The sequence below is a fragment of the Dendrobates tinctorius genome, unplaced genomic scaffold (genome assembly GCF_039654945.1).
Source record: "Dendrobates tinctorius isolate UK_male_01 unplaced genomic scaffold, ASM3965494v1 ptg000233l, whole genome shotgun sequence".
In the NCBI taxonomy this organism is placed as follows: domain Eukaryota; kingdom Metazoa; phylum Chordata; class Amphibia; order Anura; family Dendrobatidae; genus Dendrobates; species Dendrobates tinctorius.
This window is the reverse complement of record NW_027361900.1, coordinates 3572287-3593190: the sequence shown is the minus strand read 5'-3', so window position 1 is coordinate 3593190 and position 20904 is coordinate 3572287. Positions and strand designations below refer to the sequence as shown.

At 51.4% G+C, this 20904-nt stretch overlaps 1 protein-coding gene and 3 non-coding genes across 4 annotated transcripts in view; all 4 read left to right on the top strand.

Moving 5' to 3' along the window:
- Positions 1–1383: 1383 nt before the first annotated feature.
- LOC141060211 (uncharacterized) overlaps positions 1384–20904 on the top strand; it is a 105005-nt gene continuing 85484 nt past the window's right edge. Inside the window, exon 1 of the mRNA XM_073556452.1 lies at positions 1384–1519. The gene's annotated coding sequence lies outside the window, so the exon portion shown is untranslated. The remainder of the gene's footprint in view (positions 1520–20904) is intronic.
- On the top strand, positions 2869–2951 carry TRNAL-CAG (transfer RNA leucine (anticodon CAG)). The gene has a single exon. It is a non-coding gene; the product is annotated as a tRNA-Leu (tRNA).
- Positions 6829–6911, top strand: TRNAL-CAG (transfer RNA leucine (anticodon CAG)). Its single transcript has one exon. It is a non-coding gene; the product is annotated as a tRNA-Leu (tRNA).
- On the top strand, positions 15787–15869 carry TRNAL-CAG (transfer RNA leucine (anticodon CAG)). Its single transcript has one exon. It is a non-coding gene; the product is annotated as a tRNA-Leu (tRNA).

Below are 20904 nucleotides of genomic sequence, written 5' to 3'. Positions count from 1 at the left end.
AAGATGTGGTGGTGAATGCAGTATATTTATTCCAACTATCAGTTGATGTTACTGAAGACGAGCAATGCCTGTCCTGGGCGTCCTTTTGGGCAGCTATGAGGTGGACCTGACTGGTGCTAAAAAAAAGGAGTGTTAGTCTGTGTGCTATCCGGCTTTCATTCTTTTTGGTACAGATATGATATGGATAGACAGATATATAAATAAAAGCAGATTAGAAATCTGCTCTGATATTGAAAACATTATCTATGAGCTCAAAAACCTTTCAGGTGATGCAGTTTTTAAAAAGCTGATCTGCTTTTGCAACTGAAAAACGTATCCTCAAAAAACGCAGCAAAAACGCTGTGTGTGAATGTAGCCTTAGATCAGGAATAGAACAGTCATTTATAGGACATTTCATAACTTTCCCAAATTCCTATGAAAAAATATTCAGCACATTCTGCATTGAATTACTGTACCCAATTTATTATATATTTTAGGAGTCGGAATCGGTCCATTTTATACCAACTCCGACTCCACCAAAATGAGCTCCGACTCCGACTCCACAGCCCTACATACTAAGGTTGTGTTTTATCTCCCGTCCACCACACTCCAGCTCCGGCTCCGCCCCCCAAGCACCATCCTCTGCTCCCTCCCATGCTCAGCCTCTGCTCCCCCCCATGCTCAGCCTCTGCTCCCCTCCATGCTCAGCCTCTGCTCCCCCCCATGCTCAGCCTCTGCTCCCCCCCCCATGCTCAGCCTCTGCTCCCCCCCCCATGCTCAGCCTCTGCTCCCCCCCCATGCTCAGCCTCTGCTCCCCCCCCCATGCTCAGCCTCTGCTCCCCCCCCCATGCTCAGCCTCTGCTCCCCCCCCCATGCTCAGCCTCTGCTCCCCCCCCCATGCCCAGCCTCTGCTCCCCCCCCCATGCTCAGCCTCTGCTCCCCCCCCATGCTCAGCCTCTGCTCCCCCCCCCATGCTCAGCCTCTGCTCCCCCCCATGCTCAGCCTCTGCTCCCCCCCCCATGCTCAGCCTCTGCTCCCCCCCCCATGCTCAGCCTCTGCTCCCCCCCCATGCTCAGCCTCTGCTCCCCCCCATGCTCAGCCTCTGCTCCCCCCACTCTCTCCCCCCACACACCGTCTCCCTTCTGTCCTCTGCGGGGTGTCGCCGCTCCCTCCTCCGGGCTTTGTGTTGTGCCGCGCTCTTCCCCGCTGACAGCTCCGCTCCTCTGCTGCGCTCTCTCCACAGCAAACATTACGACACCACCGTCGCCTCCTCCATGACTCAGTCCGGCCTCCCACGTCTCCTCACCACACGTCACTTCCCCGCCCGGCCGCCATTTTAGTTCCTGTGGTGGCGGAGCACAGGCGGAAGTGCCGCCATCTGTAGCAGCGGCTGCGGTCCTCCTCACCGTGTCTCCGCCGAGTCAGGAGGTTTTCGTGAGGGGGAGATCTCGGCGGCCTGATACCATAATGCCGTCCACCCCGCTCCGTGTGGCCGCGGTGTGCTCCAGAACCGCAGCATGGAGGCGCACAATCTCCTCAGGTAATGGCGGAGCCCCTTCTTCTTCAGTCTGTGCGCGTAGTTCGGGCCGTGTGAGGCCGGTGATGTCTCTAGGCCTCTGTATGTGATGGAGGACCCTGGGAGCGGCCATACCTTCTTACACACACCTCCATGGTGGCCTTTTCCCCCTCAGATGTAGGAAAATTACACATTTGTAACTGAATGTGTTAGACACTTTTTTTGGGGTGGGAACTTGCGCCATATAGCAACTCTCCGGCCATTTTTTTTTAAATTCTTTTATATGACTGGGAAAGGATTAAAAGCATAACAGTAGTGGCCTTTTCAGTTACCGGGGCCGACTAGGCCTCACATGGGTTCTGGTCGGGTCGTCATCAGTCCAGTCTGGGCAGGTGGTGTGTATATATATATATATATTTTAGTTTTCACCCCCCCAGTCTCTTCACTAGTTTTAAGCTTCAGGGGCCTGAAGGTCCTGGAAACCCTTTTATTTCGAGTGATTTCTGGCCGAAGCAAACTTAGGTTTGTTTGTGTCTGGTGGAAACTGATTGCCTTCACTCTGTTTTTTTTTTCTGTTTTTGGAGTAAAAAAAAAAAATATATATATTAGGTTCTTTTCACACCAGGACGTGTACACTGAATATATTCTATAGGGTATAACAGGCACCCGTCTGCCGAGAGAACGTCCTTCTCAAATCCATCTGACCACTGTACATCCAAAAAAACTTACCAGCTGATTCATCAGTTTAAATTTTTTTTTTTTTTTTTTTAAGCCAAAAAATGTCTCTTGATGTTTTTACAGCCTCTCTGTTAACTTTGTGAAAAGTTGAATAAAATGCCTTTATCTACGATCATCTGATGTCTTGTTACAAAGAAATTAGACAGGGACAGAGTTTTGAATATTGGAATATTACAATTTTTTCTCATGTAGGGTGACCAGCCAATGTTACTGGGCACAGTGAGGCTACATGAAAGCTCCACATGTCCACTGTTAACTCCTGGTGGATTGTTTTATTAGTAATCTGTTCATTGTGGTATAAGTTGTATGCACAACTTTTTGTGTTTTTTGTGTTGTATTTGAATTCAAATGGAATTTGAATTCAGGGGGTCAGAGCCTGGCTGTCCATGGATAAAAGTGGTCCTTGTGGTGCAGGCTTGAGGGTGCACAAATGCCCAACAGAGCACCACACAGCCCCAAGAACTGCTCCCTCACCTCAGTCTGGTAATTAGCTTTCAAATGACATCCCAATGTCCCCTCTGGCTTTGCCAGAAGTCCCACCAGGGGCCCCAATGTCTGATTTGGACAGCAGATCTGTACTGAAGTCCCTGGTGGTGCAAACTCTTGTGTCACCAGGGAGCATGTCAATGTCAGCAGTCAGGATGGCCTAGTGGTCTAAGGCACTGTGTTCAGGTTGCAGTCTCCCGTGGAGGCGTGGGTTCGAATCCCACTCCTGACAGCAGCAGTACTGGTCCCTGGAGGTGCAAGCTGTTGTGCACCAGGGAGCGTGTTAAGCGTCTGCAGTCACCACATGTGGAGGCGTGGGTTCAAATCCCACTCCTTGACAGCAGCAGTACTGGTCCCTGGAGGTGCAAGCTGTTGTGCACCAGGGAGCGTGTTCAGCGTCTGCAGTCACCACGTGGAGGCGTGGGTTCGAATCCCACTCCTGACAGCGACAGTTTTTTTTTTTTTTTTTTTAAAGAAAAGAAAATAAACCTAGTGGCAGCATGTGTAATAACAGTCTCCCGTGGAGGCGTGGGTTCGAATCCCACTCCTGACAGCAGCAGTACTGGTCCCTGGAGGTGCAAGCTGTTGTGCACCAGGGAGCGTGTTCAGCGTCTGCAGTCACCACGTGGAGGCGTGGGTTCGAATCCCACTCCACACAGCGCAGCACTATGAGCCCTCGGGGCGCAGCCAGGGGTGGGATTCAGCGGGTTCTCCCCGATTCGGTGGAACCGGTTGTTAAAGCTATTGCTCTCATTTTTGGCACCATTAGCCGGCTCTCACTTTTGAAAATGAGATTTCAAATTTTGAGGTCTGCGGCAGATTCTTTCCGGCGTCCATGCTCCCAGAGGCCACTGCAACATGGCGGCGGCCAGCAAGGGAAGTGCGGGGGCCTCCGGGCTGCGAAGAAATCGCGGCAGAGCCGCCGTCCCTGTACCGGAGCACAGCCCGCTGCCACCACCGCACCGCAGAGCGCCGCCCCCTGCCTCAGCGCTGCTGCTGCCCCTGCCTCAGCGCTGCTGCTGCCCCCCCTGCCTCAGCGCTGCTGCTGCCCCCCCTGCCTCAGCGCTGCTGCTGCCCCCCCTGCCTCAGCGCTGCTGCTGCCCCCCCTGCCTCAGCGCTGCTGCTGCCCCCCCTGCCTCAGCGCTGCTGCTGCCCCCCCTGCCTCAGCGCTGCTGCTGCCCCCCCTGCCTCAGCGCTGCTGCTGCCCCCCCTGCCTCAGCGCTGCTGCTGCCCCCCCTGCCTCAGCGCTGCTGCTGCCCCCCCTGCCTCAGCGCTGCTGCTGCCCCCCCTGCCTCAGCGCTGCTGCTGCCCCCCCTGCCTCAGCGCTGCTGCTGCCCCCCCTGCCTCAGCGCAGCTGCTGCCCCCCCAGCGCAGCTGCCCCAGCACAACCAACCTGCCCTAGCACAGAGCCGCCACCGCACGAGCCTGGACCACTGAATGACCCCTGTGACTACTTCACCTGTGCCAGATCCCTTCCCAGGTAAGCTGAATTCGGACTGTAAGACGGACCCCCATTTGACACATTATTTTTTTTCCCCCTATTTTCCTACTGAAAATTGGGGTGTTCTTATGGTCCGTTGCATCTTATAGTCCGAAAAATACGGTAATTTATCCTGAGATTACAGAGTCTGCAACTTTTCTATCTAGCCAGTTAGAAGTGACTCATTGTAACACTTAGGGTACCGTTACACCTAGCGATGCACCAGCGATCCCGACTAGCGATATGACGCGGTCAGGATCGCTGGTGCATCGCTAGGTGGTCGCTAGTGAGCTGCTACACAGGCAGATCTCACCAGCGACATTGCTGGGGACGGGGATCGCTACTTACCTGTCAGACGCGGCGATCCTGCGTCCTCCCGCCCTGGGCGCCACAGGAAGCCCAGCAGGAAGTGGCCGACGAGGAATGGACCAGGAGCTTCTCGCGCGATCAGTGATAACCAGCGGGGGAGCCGGTCGGAGGTAAGTATCACATGCAGGGATATCGCTAGCAATATCGCTGCAACGTCACAAAATCGGTGACTTTACAGCAATATAGAATCATAGAATCGTAGAGTTGGAAGGGACCTCCTGGGCCATCTGGTCCAACCCCCTGCTCAAAGCAGGATTCGCTAAATCATCCCAGTCAGATGTCTGTCCAGCCTCTGTTTGAAGACTTCCATTGAAGGAGAACTCACCACTTCTCGTGGCAGCCTGTTCCACTCATTGATCACTCTAACTGTCAAAAAGTTTTTTCTAATATCTAATCTGTGTCTCTTCCCATTCAGTTTCATCCCATTGCTTCTAGTCTTTCCTTGTGCAAATGAGAATAAAGTTGATCCTTCTACAATGTGACAGCCCTTTAGATATTTGTAGACAGCTATTAAGTCTCCTCTCAGTCTTCTCTTTTGCAAACTAAACATTCCCAAATCCTGCAACCTTTCCTCATAAGACAAGGTTTGCAGACCGGTCACCATTCTGGTCGCTCTTTTCTGAACTTGCTCCAGTTTGTTGATGTCTTTTTTAAAATGTGGTGCCCAAAACTGGACACAATATTCCAGATGAGGTCTGACCAAAGAGGAGTAGAGGGAAATAATGACTTCACGTGATCTAGACTGTATGCTTCTGTTAATACATCCTAGAATTGCATTTGCCTTTTTTGCTGCTGCATCACACTGTTGACTCATATTCAGTCTGTGATCTATTAGTATACCCAAGTCTTTTTCACATGTGCTGTCACTTAGCCCTATTCCTCCCATTCTATATATGCTTTTTTCATTTTTATTGCCCAGATGTAGTACTTTGCATTTCTCCCTGTTAAAAACCATTCTGTTAGTTGCTGCCCACTTCTCCAGTTTATTTAAATCTTTTTGAATCCTCTCTCTCTCTTCTCTAGTATTAGCTATCCCTCCTAGCTTTGTGTCATCAGCAAATTTAATCAGTTTACCCTCAATTCCTTCATCTAAATCGTTGATAAAGATGTTGAACAATACAGGGCCCAGGACAGAGCCCTGTGGTACCCCACTTGAGACATTCTTCCAACTGGATGTGCAGCCATTTACGACCACTCTTTGGGTCCGATCACTAAGCCAGTTATGAATCCACCTAACAGTTGCCTTGTCCATTCCATACTTAGTCATTTTTTCAATAAGGATTGTATGAGAGACTTTGTCAAATGCTTTGCTGAAGTCAAGATATACTATATCTACAGCATTTCCTTGATCCACCCAATCAGTGATACTGTCATAGAAGGAAATTAAGTTAGTCTGACATGACTTATTAGTTAGAAACCCATGCTGACTCTGTTTAATCACTTCATTCTTATCCAGGTATTGACATACATGTTGTTTAATAATTTGTTCAAAGATCTTTCCTGGTATAGAAGTCAGACTCACCGGCCTATAGTTGCCTGGGTCCACCTTCTTCCCCTTTTTGAAGATAGGAACAACATTTGCTCTTCTCCAGTCTTCTGGCACTTCTCCTGTTCTCCAAGAATTTTCAAAGATTATGGAGAGGGGTTCAAAAATATTGCTAGCGATATCGCAGTGTGTAACGGGGTCTTTACAGACAATGGCGTTTACCATCTGTCTGCAGAACTAAAGTAATGAAAAAGAAGCTGGTAATTAGCTTTCAAATGACATCCCAATGTCCCCTCTGGCTTTACCAGAGGCCCCAATGTCTGATTTGGACAGCAGATTTGAAAAGACATTTTCAGTCTGGGGCAGTCTTGGGGGTTCTCAATCCCCTTAACTACTCTGCAGAAGGGGTCAGGCAAATCAAGCTTGGCAGGAACATCATCCAGGAGGCCACCTACATACAGCAACATCACTTGTCCCCCTGCTCCAAATGGAATTTGAATTCAGGGGGTCAGAGCCTGGCTGTCCATGGATAAAAGTGGTCCTTGTGGTGCAGGCTTGAGGGTGCACAAATGCCCAACAGAGCACCACACAGCCCCAAGAACTGCTCCCTCACCTCAGTCTGGTAATTAGCTTTCAAATGACATCCCAATGTCCCCTCTGGCTTTGCCAGAAGTCCCACCAGGGGCCCCAATGTCTGATTTGGACAGCAGATCTGTACTGAAGTCCCTGGTGGTGCAAACTCTTGTGTCACCAGGGAGCATGTCAATGTCAGCAGTCAGGATGGCCTAGTGGTCTAAGGCACTGTGTTCAGGTTGCAGTCTCCCGTGGAGGCGTGGGTTCGAATCCCACTCCTGACAGCAGCAGTACTGGTCCCTGGAGGTGCAAGCTGTTGTGCACCAGGGAGCGTGTTAAGCGTCTGCAGTCACCACATGTGGAGGCGTGGGTTCAAATCCCACTCCTTGACAGCAGCAGTACTGGTCCCTGGAGGTGCAAGCTGTTGTGCACCAGGGAGCGTGTTCAGCGTCTGCAGTCACCACGTGGAGGCGTGGGTTCGAATCCCACTCCTGACAGCGACAGTTTTTTTTTTTTTTGTTTTTTTTTAAAGAAAATAAAATAAACCTAGTGGCAGCATGTGTAATAACAGTCTCCCGTGGAGGCGTGGGTTCGAATCCCACTCCTGACAGCAGCAGTACTGGTCCCTGGAGGTGCAAGCTGTTGCGCACCAGGGAGCGTGTTAACCGTCTGCAGTCACCACATGTGGAGGCGTGGGTTCAAATCCCACTCCTTGACAGCAGCAGTACTGGTCCCTGGAGGTGCAAGCTGTTGTGCACCAGGGAGCGTGTTCAGCGTCTGCAGTCACCACGTGGAGGCGTGGGTTCGAATCCCACTCCTGACAGCGACAGTTTTTTTTTTTTTGTTTTTTTTTAAAGAAAAGAAACCTAGTGGCAGCATGTGTAATAACAGTCTCCAGGTCTTATAGCCTAATGTATACACCATAAATATTTATATGTGTGTCTATACAGTTGGTGTATATATGTGTGAGTATATTTTTTAGCCTTAAAGTTTTGATTCTCCATCCTCATTTCTTTCTTTTCCAAATCAAAAAAACACTCGTGTGAGAGCAATCTGCATCCAAAAAAACTTAGGGATAGGGACAATTTAGTGAGTACGTCGGGCTCCCTTAAAAGGTCAATTCACCCAACGAACAAGGGTGCTGCTCAGGGTGGATTGATTTAAATCACGCCGATTTAAATCATGATTTAAATCACGATTTAAATCAAAAGATTTTTTTCTATTTAAATCGGATCGATTTAAATCATGATTTTAATCATGATTTAAATCAAAAGGTTTTTTTTTAATATAAATCACGATTAAAATGAGAAGTGAGAGCAGTGTGCATGTGCGCCCATAGTTACACGGACGAAAGTAGGGGCAACGATCTAACGCCAGGGTGAGGGGGGGACCCCAAAGTAAGTAAAAATCTTTTTTGTTTTACTATATGGCAATAGGTAGGTGTTTAAAAGCAGCATGTCTTAATTGTATAAACTATTAATAGCCTCCACATTTTGTTCATACTGCCCCTTTAATTCCACACTTCTAGCTTGGTTTCAGTTTTGGTTTAGTTTCTTTTTCCCTGCATTCAGTTGACATGCCCAAACTTGTTGGATAGTCAGCAGTACTTGGCTCAGGCTGTAGTAACATCAGCAGTGCTTGGCTCAGGCTGTAGTAACAATCAAACTTCATAAGTGATCTGTGTGAGCCATGGCAGCAGGTCGTAAGAGAGACCCTATTTGGGTTCATTTTGTTGAGATGCCAGCAGCAGATCTTGGAAAGAAAGGTGCAAGAGCAAAGTGCAAATACTGTCAAAAGGATATCCAAGGACTTGTTTGCCGTTTGAAATCACATTATGAAAACTGCAATCAAATGATTTAAATCAAAAAAATCTGATTTAAATCAAAAAAATCTGATTTTTTTGATTTTTTTTAAAAAATTCAAGATTTTTATCCACCCTGGTGCTGCTTGCTCGTCGGGTGAGATGGGCAGCACGATTATTATCATCTAACACGCTTTCCTAGGATAATCTGCCAACACAAATCTCTTCTTGAATGGACAATCGTTTCTTAAATGACAATTTATGCTGATAAAAAAAACCAAAAGCTCTAAATTAGGAAGGAGGCTGGAGGGGGGGGCGTCAGGGACTGGAGGGGGGAGATAGAGGCTGGAGGAGGAAGTGTGGTGGTGTAGACGGGGCTGCGGGAGGCTGTGTGGTGCTGTAGAGCGGGTTGCGGGAGGCTGTGTGGTGGTGTAGAGGCCTACAGGGCCACACAGCCCCCTGGTGTGACTTCCCGAGTGCCATGACAGCTGACTGTATATACATGTTTACACATACATGTATGTACATGTGCCATGACCGCTCCTTAGACCATACATACATGGATTGTCACTTACCCAAACCGAGGATGAAGAGGCTTAGCTGCTCCACATGATGATGGTGGCCGGAGAGCTGTGTTCCTCCATAGCGATGTCGTCCATTAGGCAAACTTGGTGTCCTTGTCCCGCCAGTTCTTGAGCCAGTTTAGTGTCCACGATGCCTTGTTACCTATTGGAAAAAAAAGGGAAAAGGAAATTATTGAATTTTGACATAGAATAAAAATTAAGTCCTATGAATTGTACTGGTACATTAACCCCTTTTTCTACGAGCGTATATTGCCAGCAGACACACAGAGAGCGGGCGACTGCCCCAAGTGTTACCTACTGAGAGACAGAGAAATAAAAAAACAATAATTAATAAGGGAAATATTGCATTCATAATTAGTGTTCACAGCAGAGTGACAATACAGCCCCCCTAACCCTCCCCTACCCCACAGGGAACGCCTGTACCCCGCCATGCCCCCCACAGCTGTGCCCATACACTGTCCTCACCTCCCCCTGCAGGGACCACCTGTCTCCCACGCAGTGCCCCCCACAGCTGACCCCAAACACTCTGCAGGGACCCCCTGTCTCCCACGCAGTGCCCCCCACAGCTGACCCCATACACTCTGCAGGGACCCCCTGTCTACCCGCAGTGCCCCCCACAGCTGACCCCATACACTCTGCAGGGACCCCCTGTCTCCCCCCCACAGCCTCCGGGCTGCGAAGAAATCGCGACGGAGCCGCCGTCCCTGTACCGGAGCACAGCCCGCTGCCACCACCGCACCGCAGAGCGCCGCCCGCTGCCACCACCACAGAGCCCACCTGCCCCAGCACAGCTGCCCCTGCCCCAGCGCAGCTGCCCCTGCCCAGCTGCCCCTGCCCCAGCGCTGCTGCTGCCCCTGCCTCAGCGCAGCTGCCCCAGCGCAGCTGCCCCTCCCCCAGCGCAGCTGCCTCTCCCCCAGCGCAGCTGCCCCAGCACAACCAACCTGCCCTAGCACAGAGCCGCCACCGCACGAGCCTGGACCACTGAATGACCCCTGTGACTACTTCACCTGTGCCAGATCCCTTCCCAGGTAAGCTGAATTCGGACTGTAAGACGGACCCCCATTTGACACATTATTTTTTTTTCCCCCTATTTTCCTACTGAAAATTGGGGTGTTCTTATGGTCCGTTGCATCTTTTTTTTTTTTAAAGAAAAGAAAATAAACCTAGTGGCAGCATGTGTAATAACAGTCTCCAGGTCTTATAGCCTAATGTATACACCATAAATATTTATATGTGTGTCTATACAGTTGGTGTATATATGTGTGAGTATATTTTTTAGCCTTAAAGTTTTGATTCTCCATCCTCATTTCTTTCTTTTCCAAATCAAAAAAACACTCGTGTGAGAGCAATCTGCATCCAAAAAAACTTAGGGATAGGGACAATTTAGTGAGTACGTCGGGCTCCCTTAAAAGGTCAATTCACCCAACGAACAAGGGTGCTGCTTGCTCGTCGGGTGAGATGGGCAGCACGATTATTATCATCTAACACGCTTTCCTAGGATAATCTGCCAACACAAATCTCTTCTTGAATGGACAATCGTTTCTTAAATGACAATTTATGCTGATAAAAAAAACCAAAAGCTCTAAATTAGGAAGGCGGCTGGAGGGGGGGGCGTCAGGGACTGGAGGGGGGAGACAGAGGCTGGAGGAGGAAGTGTGGTGGTGTAGACGGGGCTGCGGGAGGCTGTGTGGTGCTGTAGAGCGGGTTGCGGGAGGCTGTGTGGTGGTGTAGAGGCCTACAGGGCCACACAGCCCCCTGGTGTGACTTCCCGAGTGCCATGACAGCTGACTGTATATACATGTTTACACATACATGTATGTACATGTGCCATGACCGCTCCTTAGACCATACATACATGGATTGTCACTTACCCAAACCGAGGATGAAGAGGCTTAGCTGCTCCACATGATGATGGTGGCCGGAGAGCTGTGTTCCTCCATAGCGATGTCGTCCATTAGGCAAACTTGGTGTCCTTGTCCCGCCAGTTCTTGAGCCAGTTTAGTGTCCACGATGCCTTGTTACCTATTGGAAAAAAAAGGGAAAAGGAAATTATTGAATTTTGACATAGAATAAAAATTAAGTCCTATGAATTGTACTGGTACATTAACCCCTTTTTCTACGAGCGTATATTGCCAGCAGACACACAGAGAGCTGGCGACTGCCCCAAGTGTTACCTACTGAGAGACAGAGAAATAAAAAAACAATAATTAATAAGGGAAATATTGCATTCATAATTAGTGTTCACAGCAGAGTGACAACACAGCCCCCCTAACCCTCCCCTACCCCACAGGGAACGCCTGTACCCCGCCATGCCCCCCACAGCTGTGCCCATACACTGTCCTCACCTCCCCCTGCAGGGACCACCTGTCTCCCACACAGTGCCCCCCACAGCTGACCCCAAACACTCTGCAGGGACCCCCTGTCTCCCACGCAGTGCCCCCCACAGCTGACCCCATACACTCTGCAGGGACCCCCTGTCTCCCCCCGTAGTGCCCCCCACAGCTGACCCCATACACTCTGCAGGGACCCCCTGTCTACCCGCAGTGCCCCCCACAGCTGACCCCATACACTCTGCAGGGACCCCCTGTCTACCCGCAGTGCCCCCCACAGCTGACCCCATACACTCTGCAGGGACCCCCTGCCTCCCCCCACAGCTGACCCCATACAGGCATACAGTTACCGGCCGGCAGCTCCAAGGTTCAAATCTGGCGCTCAGGTGACGTCATTGTTGCTGCAGTTAGACCGAGAAAGCAGGGGGTGGGCTCGGAGCCACGTGACACAGAGCCCGGCCGCCCATCCCCCAGCCTCACTGTACTGCAAGCCAGGGAGAGACTGTTTGTGTGCTGCACGGCGCTGACTCCGCCCCCCGAGCCAGGGGATGAGTCACAGGCAGCTCGGCGTGTCACACGACTCCTCCCTCTTCCACCTTCTATGCAGGCCGGATCTTGGTTCCCATAGCACAGTGACCCTGCCCACCGGCCAGTCACTGCCGCCCCTCCCCCACCACTAAGCGATCTTACACAGCAGCACAGAGCCAGGGAGGAGATGGGAGATGACCCCGCACCACACAGCGGAGCACTATGAGCCCTGGGGGTGCAGCGCTGACCCCGCCCACGCCGCACCACACAGCGCAGCGCTATAAGCCCTGGGGGCGCAGCGCTGACCCCACCCACCCCGCACCACACAGCGGAGCACTATGAGCCCTGGGGGCGCAGCGCTGACCCTGCCCACCCCGCACCACACAGCGCAGCACTATGAGCCCTCGGGGCAGTCTCCCGTAGAGGCGTGGGTTCGAATCCCACTCCTGACAGCAGCAGTACTGGTCCCTGGAGGTGCAAGCTGTTGTGCACCAGGGAGCGTGTTCAGCGTCTGCAGTCACCACGTGGAGGCGTGGGTTCGAATCCCACTCCACACAGCGCAGCACTATGAGCCCTCGGGGCGCAGCCAGGGGTGGGATTCAGCGGGTTCTCCCCGGTTCGGTGGAACCGGTTGTTAAAGCTATTGCTCTCATTTTTGGCACCATTAGCCGGCTCTCACTTTTGAAAATGAGATTTCAAATTTTGAGGTCTGCGGCAGATTCTTTCCGGCGTCCATGCTCCCGGAGGCCACTGCAACATGGCGGCGGCCAGCAAGGTAAGTGCGGGGGCCTCCGGGCTGCGAAGAAATCGCGGCGGAGCCGCCGTCCCTGTACCGGAGCACAGCCCGCTGCCACCACCGCACCGCAGAGCGCCGCCCGCTGCCACCACCACAGAGCCCACCTGCCCCAGCACAGCTGCCCCTGCCCCAGCACAGCTGCCCCTGCCCCAGCGCAGCTGCCCCTGCCTCAGCGCTGCTGCTGCCCCTGCCTCAGCGCTGCTGCTGCCCCTGCCTCAGCGCTGCTGCTGCCCCTGCCTCAGCGCTGCTGCTGCCCCTGCCTCAGCGCTGCTGCTGCCCCTGCCTCAGCGCTGCTGCTGCCCCTGCCTCAGCGCTGCTGCTGCCCCTGCCTCAGCGCTGCTGCTGCCCCTGCCCCAGCGCTGCTGCTGCCCCTGCCTCAGCGCAGCTGCCCCAGCACAACCAACCTGCCCTAGCACAGAGCCGCCACCGCACGAGCCTGGACCACTGAATGACCCCTGTGACTACTTCACCTGTGCCAGATCCCTTCCCAGGTAAGCTGAATTCGGACTGTAAGACGGACCCCCATTTGACACATTATTTTTTTTCCCCCTATTTTCCTACTGAAAATTGGGGTGTTCTTATGGTCCGTTGCATCTTATAGTCCGAAAAATACGGTAATTTATCCTGAGATTACAGAGTCTGCAACTTTTCTATCTAGCCAGTTAGAAGTGACTCATTGTAACACTTAGGGTACCGTTACACCTAGCGATGCACCAGCGATCCCGACTAGCGATATGACGCGGTCAGGATCGCTGGTGCATCGCTAGGTGGTCGCTAGTGAGCTGCTACACAGGCAGATCTCACCAGCGACATTGCTGGGGACGGGGATCGCTACTTACCTGTCAGACGCGGCGATCCTGCGTCCTCCCGCCCTGGGCGCCACAGGAAGCCCAGCAGGAAGTGGCCGACGAGGAATGGACCAGGAGCTTCTCGCGCGATCAGTGATAACCAGCGGGGGAGCCGGTCGGAGGTAAGTATCACATGCAGGGATATCGCTAGCAATATCGCTGCAACGTCACAAAATCGGTGACTTTACAGCAATATAGAATCATAGAATCGTAGAGTTGGAAGGGACCTCCTGGGCCATCTGGTCCAACCCCCTGCTCAAAGCAGGATTCGCTAAATCATCCCAGTCAGATGTCTGTCCAGCCTCTGTTTGAAGACTTCCATTGAAGGAGAACTCACCACTTCTCGTGGCAGCCTGTTCCACTCATTGATCACTCTAACTGTCAAAAAGTTTTTTCTAATATCTAATCTGTGTCTCTTCCCATTCAGTTTCATCCCATTGCTTCTAGTCTTTCCTTGTGCAAATGAGAATAAAGTTGATCCTTCTACAATGTGACAGCCCTTTAGATATTTGTAGACAGCTATTAAGTCTCCTCTCAGTCTTCTCTTTTGCAAACTAAACATTCCCAAATCCTGCAACCTTTCCTCATAAGACAGGGTTTGCAGACCGGTCACCATTCTGGTCGCTCTTTTCTGAACTTGCTCCAGTTTGTTGATGTCTTTTTTAAAATGTGGTGCCCAAAACTGGACACAATATTCCAGATGAGGTCTGACCAAAGCGGAGTAGATGGAAATAATGACTTCACGTGATCTAGACTGTATGCTTCTGTTAATACATCCTAGAATTGCATTTGCCTTTTTTGCTGCTGCATCACACTGTTGACTCATATTCAGTCTGTGATCTATTAGTATACCCAAGTCTTTTTCACATGTGCTGTCACTTAGCCCTATTCCTCCCATTCTATATATGCTTTTTTCATTTTTATTGCCCAGATGTAGTACTTTGCATTTCTCCCTGTTAAAAACCATTCTGTTAGTTGCTGCCCACTTCTCCAGTTTATTTAAATCTTTTTGAATCCTCTCTCTCTCTTCTCTAGTATTAGCTATCCCTCCTAGCTTTGTGTCATCAGCAAATTTAATCAGTTTACCCTCAATTCCTTCATCTAAATCGTTGATAAAGATGTTGAACAATACAGGGCCCAGGACAGAGCCCTGTGGTACCCCACTTGAGACATTCTTCCAACTGGATGTGCAGCCATTTACGACCACTCTTTGGGTCCGATCACTAAGCCAGTTATGAATCCACCTAACAGTTGCCTTGTCCATTCCATACTTAGTCATTTTTTCAATAAGGATTGTATGAGAGACTTTGTCAAATGCTTTGCTGAAGTCAAGATATACTATATCTACAGCATTTCCTTGATCCACCCAATCAGTGATACCGTCATAGAAGGAAATTAAGTTAGTCTGACATGACTTATTAGTTAGAAACCCATGCTGACTCTGTTTAATCACTTCATTCTTATCCAGGTATTGACATACATGTTGTTTAATAATTTGTTCAAAGATCTTTCCTGGTATAGAAGTCAGACTCACCGGCCTATAGTTGCCTGGGTCCACCTTCTTCCCCTTTTTGAAGATAGGAACAACATTTGCTCTTCTCCAGTCTTCTGGCACTTCTCCTGTTCTCCAAGAATTTTCAAAGATTATGGAGAGGGGTTCAAAAATATTGCTAGCGATATCGCAGTGTGTAACGGGGTCTTTACAGACAATGGCGTTTACCATCTGTCTGCAGAACTAAAGTAATGAAAAAGAAGCTGGTAATTAGCTTTCAAATGACATCCCAATGTCCCCTCTGGCTTTACCAGAGGCCCCAATGTCTGATTTGGACAGCAGATTTGAAAAGACATTTTCAGTCTGGGGCAGTCTTGGGGGTTCTCAATCCCCTTAACTACTCTGCAGAAGGGGTCAGGCAAATCAAGCTTGGCAGGAACATCATCCAGGAGGCCACCTACATACAGCAACATCACTTGTCCCCCTGCTCCAAATGGAATTTGAATTCAGGGGGTCAGAGCCTGGCTGTCCATGGATAAAAGTGGTCCTTGTGGTGCAGGCTTGAGGGTGCACAAATGCCCAACAGAGCACCACACAGCCCCAAGAACTGCTCCCTCACCTCAGTCTGGTAATTAGCTTTCAAATGACATCCCAATGTCCCCTCTGGCTTTGCCAGAAGTCCCACCAGGGGCCCCAATGTCTGATTTGGACAGCAGATCTGTACTGAAGTCCCTGGTGGTGCAAACTCTTGTGTCACCAGGGAGCATGTCAATGTCAGCAGTCAGGATGGCCTAGTGGTCTAAGGCACTGTGTTCAGGTTGCAGTCTCCCGTGGAGGCGTGGGTTCGAATCCCACTCCTGACAGCAGCAGTACTGGTCCCTGGAGGTGCAAGCTGTTGTGCACCAGGGAGCGTGTTAAGCGTCTGCAGTCACCACATGTGGAGGCGTGGGTTCAAATCCCACTCCTTGACAGCAGCAGTACTGGTCCCTGGAGGTGCAAGCTGTTGTGCACCAGGGAGCGTGTTCAGCGTCTGCAGTCACCACGTGGAGGCGTGGGTTCGAATCCCACTCCTGACAGCGACAGTTTTTTTTTTTTGTTTTTTTTTAAAGAAAAGAAAATAAACCTAGTGGCAGCATGTGTAATAACAGTCTCCCGTGGAGGCGTGGGTTCGAATCCCACTCCTGACAGCAGCAGTACTGGTCCCTGGAGGTGCAAGCTGTTGCGCACCAGGGAGCGTGTTAACCGTCTGCAGTCACCACATGTGGAGGCGTGGGTTCAAATCCCACTCCTTGACAGCAGCAGTACTGGTCCCTGGAGGTGCAAGCTGTTGTGCACCAGGGAGCGTGTTCAGCGTCTGCAGTCACCACGTGGAGGCGTGGGTTCGAATCCTACTCCTGACAGCGACAGTTTTTTTTTTTGTTTTTTTTTAAAGAAAAGAAAATAAACCTAGTGGCAGCATGTGTAATAACAGTCTCCAGGTCTTATAGCCTAATGTATACACCATAAATATTTATATGTGTGTCTATACAGTTGGTGTATATATGTGTGAGTATATTTTTTAGCATTAAAGTTTTGATTCTCCATCCTCATTTCTTTCTTTTCCAAATCAAAAAAACACTCGTGTGAGAGCAATCTGCATCCAAAAAAACTTAGGGATAGGGACAATTTAGTGAGTACGTCGGGCTCCCTTAAAAGGTCAATTCACCCAACGAACAAGGGTGCTGCTCAGGGTGGATTGATTTAAATCACGCCGATTTAAATCATGATTTAAATCACGATTTAAATCAAAAGATTTTTTTCTATTTAAATCGGATCGATTTAAATCATGATTTTAATCATGATTTAAATCACTGATTTAAATCAAAAGGTTTTTTTTTAATATAAATCACGATTAAAATGAGAAGTGAGAGCAGTGTGCATGTGCGCCCATAGTTACACGGACGAAAGTAGGGGCAACGATCTAACGCCAGGGTGAGGGGGGGACCCCAAAGTAAGTAAAAATCTTTTTTGTTTTACTATATGGCAATAGGTAGGTGTTTAAAAGCAGCATGTCTTAATTGTATAAACTATTAATAGCCTCCACATTTTGTTCATACTGCCCCTTTAATTCCACACTTCTAGCTTGGTTTCAGTTTTGGTTTAGTTTCTTTTTCCCTGCATTCAGTTGACATGCCCAAACTTGTTGGATAGTCAGCAGTACTTGGCTCAGGCTGTAGTAACATCAGCAGTGCTTGGCTCAGGCTGTAGTAACAATCAAACTTCATAAGTGATCTGTGTGAGCCATGGCAGCAGGTCGTAAGAGAGACCCTATTTGGGTTCATTTTGTTGAGATGCCAGCAGCAGATCTTGGAAAGAAAGGTGCAAGAGCAAAGTGCAAATACTGTCAAAAGGATATCCAAGGACTTGTTTGCCGTTTGAAATCACATTATGAAAACTGCAATCAAATGATTTAAATCAAAAAAATCTGATTTTTTTGATTTTTTTAAAAAATTCAAGATTTTTATCCACCCTGGTGCTGCTTGCTCGTCGGGTGAGATGGGCAGCACGATTATTATCATCTAACACGCTTTCCTAGGATAATCTGCCAACACAAATCTCTTCTTGAATGGACAATCGTTTCTTAAATGACAATTTATGCTGATAAAAAAAACCAAAAGCTCTAAATTAGGAAGGAGGCTGGAGGGGGGGGCGTCAGGGACTGGAGGGGGGAGACAGAGGCTGGAGGAGGAAGTGTGGTGGTGTAGACGGGGCTGCGGGAGGCTGTGTGGTGCTGTAGAGCGGGTTGCGGGAGGCTGTGTGGTGGTGTAGAGGCCTACAGGGCCACACAGCCCCCTGGTGTGACTTCCCGAGTGCCATGACAGCTGACTGTATATACATGTTTACACATACATGTATGTACATGTGCCATGACCGCTCCTTAGACCATACATACATGGATTGTCACTTACCCAAACCGAGGATGAAGAGGCTTAGCTGCTCCACATGATGATGGTGGCCGGAGAGCTGTGTTCCTCCATAGCGATGTCGTCCATTAGGCAAACTTGGTGTCCTTGTCCCGCCAGTTCTTGAGCCAGTTTAGTGTCCACGATGCCTTGTTACCTATTGGAAAAAAAAGGGCAAAGGAAATTATTGAATTTTGACATAGAATAAAAATTAAGTCCTATGAATTGTACTGGTACATTAACCCCTTTTTCTACGAGCGTATATTGCCAGCAGACACACAGAGAGCGGCCGACTGCCCCAAGTGTTACCTACTGAGAGACAGAGAAATAAAAAAACAATAATTAATAAGGGAAATATTGCATTCATAATTAGTGTTCACAGCAGAGTGACAACACAGCCCCCCTAACCCTCCCCTACCCCACAGGGAACGCCTGTACCCCGCCATGCCCCCCACAGCTGTGCCCATACACTGTCCTCACCTCCCCCTGCAGGGACCACCTGTATCCCACGCAGTGCCCCCCACAGCTGACCCCAAACACTCTGCAGGGACCCCCTGTCTCCCACGCAGTGCCCCCCACAGCTGACCCCATACACTCTGCAGGGACCCCCTGTCTCCCCCGTAGTGCCCCCCACAGCTGACCCCATACACTCTGCAGGGACCCCCTGTCTACCCGCAGTGCCCCCCACAGCTGACCCCATACACTCTGCAGGGACCCCCTGTCTACCCGCAGTGCCCCCCACAGCTGACCCCATACACTCTGCAGGGACCCCCTGCCTCCCCCCACAGCTGACCCCATACAGGCATACAGTTACCGGCCGGCAGCTCCAAGGTTCAAATCTGGCGCTCAGGTGACGTCATTGTTGCTGCAGTTAGACCGAGAAAGCAGGGGGTGGGCTCGGAGCCACGTGACACAGAGCCCGGCCGCCCATCCCCCAGCCTCACTGTACTGCAAGCCAGGGAGAGACTGTTTGTGTGCTGCACGGCGCTGACTCCGCCCCCCGAGCCAGGGGATGAGTCACAGGCAGCTCGGCGTGTCACACGACTCCTCCCTCTTCCACCTTCTATGCAGGCCGGATCTTGGTTCCCATAGCACAGTGACCCTGCCCACCGGCCAGTCACTGCCGCCCCTCCCCCACCACTAAGCGATCTTACACAGCAGCACAGAGCCAGGGAGGAGATGGGAGATGACCCCGCACCACACAGCGGAGCACTATGAGCCCTGGGGGTGCAGCGCTGACCCCGCCCACGCCGCACCACACAGCGCAGCGCTATAAGCCCTGGGGGCGCAGCGCTGACCCCACCCACCCCGCACCACACAGCGGAGCACTATGAGCCCTGGGGGCGCAGCGCTGACCCTGCCCACCCCGCACCACACAGCGCAGCACTATGAGCCCTCGGGGCAGTCTCCCGTAGAGGCGTGGGTTCGAATCCCACTCCTGACAGCAGCAGTACTGGTCCCTGGAGGTGCAAGCTGTTGTGCACCAGGGAGCGTGTTCAGCGTCTGCAGTCACCACGTGGAGGCGTGGGTTCGAATCCCACTCCACACAGCGCAGCACTATGAGCCCTCGGGGCGCAGCCAGGGGTGGGATTCAGCGGGTTCTCCCCGGTTCGGTGGAACCGGTTGTTAAAGCTATTGCTCTCATTTTTGGCACCATTAGCCGGCTCTCACTTTTGAAAATGAGATTTCAAATTTTGAGGTCTGCGGCAGATTCTTTCCGGCGTCCATGCTCCCGGAGGCCACTGCAACATGGCGGCGGCCAGCAAGGGAAGTGCGGGGGCCTCCGGGCTGCGAAGAAATCGCGGCGGAGCCGCCGTCCCTGTACCGGAGCACAGCCCGCTGCCACCACCGCACCGCAGAGCGCCGCCCGCTGCCACCACCACAGAGCCCACCTGCCCCAGCACAGCTGCCCCTGCCCCAGCACAGCTGCCCCTGCCCCAGCACAGCTGCCCCTGCCTCAGCGCTGCTGCTGCCCCTGCCTCAGCGCTGCTGCTGCCCCTGCCTCAGCGCTGCTGCTGCCCCTGCCTCAGCGCTGCTGCTGCCCCTGCCTCAGCGCTGCTGCTGCCCCTGCCTCAGCGCTGCTGCTGCCCCTGCCTCAGCGCTGCTGCTGCCCCTGCCTCAGCGCTGCTGCTGCCCCTGCCCCAGCGCTGCTGCTGCCCCTGCCTCAGCGCAGCTGCCTCTCCCCCAGCGCAGCTGCCCCAGCACAACCAACCTGCCCTAGCACAGAGCCGCCACCGCACGAGCCTGGACCACTGAATGACCCCTGTGACTACTTCACCTGTGCCAGATCCCTTCCCAGGTAAGCTGAATTCGGACTGTAAGACGGACCCCCATTTGACACATTATTTTTTTTCCCCCTATTTTCCTACTGAAAATTGGGGTGTTCTTATGGTCCGTTGCATCTTATAGTCCGAAAAATACGGTAATTTATCCTGAGATTACAGAGTCTGCAACTTTTCTATCTAGCCAGTTAGAAGTGACTCATTGTAACACTTAGGGTACCGTTACACCTAGCGATGCACCAGCGATCCCGACTAGCGATATGACGCGGTCAGGATCGCTGGTGCATCGCTAGGTGGTCGCTAGTGAGCTGCTACACAGGCAGATCTCACCAGCGACATTGCTGGGGACGGGGATCGCTACTTACCTGTCAGACGCGGCGATCCTGCGTCCTCCCGCCCTGGGCGCCACAGGAAGCCCAGCAGGAAGTGGCCGACGAGGAATGGACCAGGAGCTTCTCGCGCGATCAGTGATAACCAGCGGGGGAGCCGGTCGGAGGTAAGTATCACATGCAGGGATATCGCTAGCAATATCGCTGCAACGTCACAAAATCGGTGACTTTACAGCAATATAGAATCATAGAATCGTAGAGTTGGAAGGGACCTCCTGGGCCATCTGGTCCAACCCCCTGCTCAAAGCAGGATTCGCTAAATCATCCCAGTCAGATGTCTGTCCA